Raw genomic sequence first — 4,767 nt, 5'->3', positions numbered from 1 at the left:
CCGCACCCACACAATCGAGTAGCTGCATGAGCTCCTCTCACCCAGATTGTCAGCTCCCCTAGCAGGCGAGCCTCTCCTTCCTCCCCAGCCTCCTCACCACCCTCACATCACCCAGTACTCCCATCCTGCATCTCCCTGAGACTTTTCTAAATCCCATGGCCCACCATCACCCGCCCCCCGCAGCACTCACCTCACAGCTCGTCAGTCTTATCACTGCCCTGTTGGAATCACAAACCGCAGGCCCGCATAAGCTGTGCCAGGCAAGCATGCGTAGGTCGCCTAGGGCCTCCCCAGGGGTGGGACTCTGTCACCCCTCTGGTTTTCTGGTCTGCACCCTTTAACACCAGTGGTTTGCAGAGTGAAGGGTCAGCATCCGTATCACTTTGAAACTTGTTAGAAAAGCAAATTCCCTACCCTAGCCCAGACCTGTGAAATCAGGATCTCTAGGCTTAGTGCCCAGAAATCTGCGTTTTAACAAGCCCCTAGGTGACTCTGATGCGCATTAAACACTGCTTTACACCAAGTACACTAAACAAAACAAGAGGCCACACCTGAACAGCTGAAACCCTTAAACCTGTAAATGCTTCCCAGTCTAACCTTTGACCAGGTTTTCTCTGAGCGGAGAGCCCAAGGCACCGAGGGTCCAAGAACCACAGCACTCACTCAGGGATCGCATGCCTCTGCCTTCTAATCACTGGGCCTCAGTCTAAATCTGGCGCACAGGACTTCTTAGGGGGCTGCTTCCCTTCCCCTGAATACTTCCTAGGGTGGTCACTCTCATGCCAGTGGCCACCAAGGGAGCCTCAAGGGCTCCTAGCAGCCTCCACCCTGGTCCTGAGCTAACCAGTCCCTCGATGCCAGGGGAAGGAGGGGACCACGCTCATCTTGTCCTTGCCAGCTAAGCTGGCCTGGGTCTCGACCTCCTGACCTCCCTATGAATCTTTCAAACTTGACCCTACCTGCTTTGCTTCAAACCACAGCTCGTAAAGCTTCCAGCACTTGATTCATCACAGCAAACTCTTTTTACCACCAGTAACCTTTGGAGGGGTCTTCCCTGGTGGCTCAGTGGTTAAGAACCTGGCAATGCAAGAGATGTGGGTTCAACCCCTGGGTTGGGAAGATCCCCTGGAGAAGGAAATGGCAACCCACTCCAGTATTCTTGCCTGGGAAATCCCATGCATAGAGGAGACTGGAGGAGTCCATGGGGTCACAAGAGTCAAACACAGCTGAGTGACTAAACGATAAAAAACCTTTGGAGGAGTTTTGGCCAACAATAACCACCAAGAGAGTTTTCATAATAAAAAAGCATCTTTTCTAGAGTAGGGCTTCTCAAACTTCTTCCTTCTCTCATTCTCTTAATTTTTCCCCAGTGCACTCTCTGTCTGCAGTACTGTCACCTAATTTTTTTAAATTAAACTTTTTTATTTTGAGATATTTGAAGATTCACATGCAGTTATAAGTTATGGAGAGAATTCATGTGCCTTTACCTAGCTTCATGATATCTTGCAAAACTGAGAACAGTATCACAACTAGCATGTTCAAGGCACAGAACATTTCCATCACACAAGATCCTCCCTGCTGGGCTTTTATAGCCAAACCCACTTCCCTTCCCACCTTACCCCCTCTAACCCTGGCAACCACTAATCTGTTCTCTATTTCTGTACTTTCGTCCTTTCCAGAATGTCGTAAAATCAGAATTGTAAGTATGTAATCTTTGGGGACTGGCTTTTTTTTTTTTTTTTTTTAAACTCAGTGTAATTCTTTGGGGAACCATCCAAGCTGTTTCCTGTATTAATATTTGTCTTTTTCATTGCCAAATAATATTCTATGGCATGGATGTGTTGCAGTTTGTTTGTTTGCACACCCATTGAAGGATGTCTGGTCCAGTTTTTGCCTGTGATGAATAAAGCTGCTATCATCGTTCATGTATAGGTTTTTGTGTGAATATAAATCTTTACTGCTCTGGGACGAATGCCTAGGAGCACAACTTCTGGGTCTTATGGCAATTGTATGTTTAGTTTAAATTGCTGCACTGCTTTCCGTAGTGGCTGTACCATTTTGCATCCCCACTGGCAATGTATAATTTGGTGACCTCATCTCTTCACATCCTTGCCACCATTTGTTATCGCTCTTTTTCTTTTCAAGTCATTCTGATAAGTGTATAGGGATATCTCGTTGTGGTTTTACTTTGCATTTCTCTACTGACTAATGTTGAAAATATGTTCATGTGCTTATCTGCCATCTGTGTATCTTCTTCAGTGAAATCTTCATGTCTTTCGCCGATGTTCTAATTTGAAAATTTGCTTTTTTAATGTTGAGTTCTGAGAGTTCTTTATATATTCTAGATACTAGTCCTTGTCCACATATTTGTAAATACGTGGTCTACAAGTATTTTCTCCCAGTCTGTAGCTTGTCTTTTCATCCACTTAAAACGGTCTTTCACAAAGTAAAATTTAATTTCAGTGATGTCCAAATTATCGGTTTTTCCTTTTATAAATTGTGCTTTCAGTGCCAAGTCTAAGAACTTTTCGCTTAGCCCTTGATCATAAAGACTTTTTCCTGCGTTTTACTCTAAAAGTTAGATCATTTTATGTTTTACCTTTAAGTCTGTGATCCACTTTGAGTTAAATTTTGTAGAACATATGAGACTTGGGTTGATGTGGTGTTTCCCCACCCCCTTTGACCCATGGATGTCCAGTTGTTGCAGTACCATTTGTTGAAGTCTCCTTCTCTTTATGCCGTTGAATTCTTTTTACAACTTTATAAAAAAATCAGTTGGATCCATTGTGAGTTCTCTGTTCTGTTCTGTTGATTTATGTGTCTATTTCTTGGCTAATAACACAAAGGCTTGATTACTGAAGCTACGCAATAAGTCTTGAGAATCAGGTAAACTGAGTCCTCTCACTTTATTCTTTTTGAAAACTGTTTTAGCTATTTTATCTCCTTTGCCTTTACATATTTTAGAATAATCTTATCTATGAAAGTGAAAGCGTTAGTTGCTCAATCATGTCTGACTCTTTGTGACCCCATGGACTGTGTAGCCCCGTAGGCTTCTCTGTTCATGGGATTTCCCAGGCAAGAATATTGGAGTGGGTAGTTATTCCCTTCTCCAGGGAATCTTCCTGACCCAGAGATTGAACCTGGCTCTCCTGCATTGGCAGGCAGATTCTTTACTATCTGAGCCACCAGGGAAGCTCGATCTTGTCTATAGCTACAGAAAATCTTGCTAGGACTCTGATAGAAATTACCTTCAAATTTGATCAGTTTGGGGAGAATGGACATTTTTACAATGTTGAGTCTTCCAATCCATATTTAAAATGTAGAGTGTGGGGTTTCCTTGGTGGTTCAGTGGATAGGAGTCTGCCTCCCAGTGCAGGAGACACAGCTTAGATCCCTGGATGGGGAAGATCCCACATGCCACACGGAGCAACCAAGCCCTCGTGCCACAACTATTGAGCCTGTGCCCTAGAGCCCATGCTCTGCAACAAGAGAAGCCACCGCAGTAAAAAGCCCACGCACGGCAACTAGATGGTAGGCCTGCTTGCCACAAGGAGAGAAAAGCCCGTGCAGCAAAGAAGACCCAGCACAGCCCAAAATAAATAAGTAATACAATTATTTTAAAAATGTACAGTGTGGCAAGGGTTTATGTAGGTACACCTATCAGTACAACCCTGATAATGAACATCCTCATCCTTCCATAGTTTCCTCCTTCCCTCTCGTGTCTCCTTTACCCCTCCCCCACCCTCATCAGTCCATGGACGATCATTGCTTTGATTTCTTTTACTATATATTAGTTTGCATTTTTTACTAATTGTACAGATAAATACATACAGTGAAATACAACAACAATTAAAACAAAGAAATATTCTATATGCAACAACATGGATGAATTGCAAAATAATTACTCTGAGTGAAAATAAATGAAACCAGAATTAGGGAGTACATATTATGTGATTTCATACACATACACTCCCCCCACAATATAACATATTTTATACATACATATACACTATATCTTAAAGCATGGAACTATTTCATTCATGTGCTACCGAAAATCAAGTATGCATAAAACACTGCTCTGAAAAGTCTTCCTAAGAGCCAGTTTCTACATTTGAACTCAGAAGTTGCCCACAGTATGTCTTCATTTAACTCCCGGGTATAACTGGGGATAGGGGAAGTTAGGGCTTTCCTGGTAGCTCAGCTGGCAAAGAATTCACCTGCAATGCAGGAGACCCCGGTTCAATTCCTGGGTTGGGACGCTCCTCTGGAGAAGGGGTAGGCTACCTACTCTAGTATTCTTGGGCTTCCCTCGTGGCTCAGATGGGAAAGAATCCACTTGCAATTCGGGAGACCTGGGCTTAATCCCTGGGTTGGGAAGATCCCCTGGAGGAGGGCGTGGCAACCAACTCCAGTATTCTTGCCTGGGGAATCCCATGGACAGAGGAGCCTGGTGGGCTACAGTCCATGGGTTTGCAAAGAGTCAGATACAACTGAGCAACTAAGAACAGCACAGCACAGGGGAGGTTAAGGTGCTGTGGATTACCAGGAAAACCTTCAGTGGAGACTGGAGATGTCTGTCTGTGAGGCCACTGGCAAATTATCTCCCTTCCCAGAACCTCAGCACCCTCATTTTATTTATTTATTTGGCTGCTCCAGGTCTTAGTTGCCGCATGTGGGATCTAGTTCCCCTACTGGGGATTGAACCTGCATTGGGAGCACAGAGTCTTAGCCATTGGACCACCAGAGAAATCACACCACTCTCCTTTT

The 4,767-nt window shown here is 44.2% G+C and overlaps 1 protein-coding gene across 1 annotated transcript in view; it reads right to left on the bottom strand.

Annotated features, from left to right (window-relative positions):
- DOK4 (docking protein 4) overlaps positions 1-215 on the bottom strand; it is a 13,774-nt gene extending 13,559 nt beyond the window's left edge. Inside the window, exon 1 of the mRNA XM_010861887.1 lies at positions 191-215. The gene's annotated coding sequence lies outside the window, so the exon portion shown is untranslated. The remainder of the gene's footprint in view (positions 1-190) is intronic.
- Between the last annotated feature and the right edge of the window lie 4,552 nt (positions 216-4,767).

Source organism: Bison bison, unplaced genomic scaffold (assembly GCF_000754665.1).
Source record: "Bison bison bison isolate TAMUID 2011002044 unplaced genomic scaffold, Bison_UMD1.0 scf7180017864473, whole genome shotgun sequence".
Classification (NCBI taxonomy): Eukaryota; Metazoa; Chordata; class Mammalia; order Artiodactyla; family Bovidae; genus Bison; species Bison bison.
This window is presented reverse-complemented; position numbering and strand designations above follow the sequence as displayed.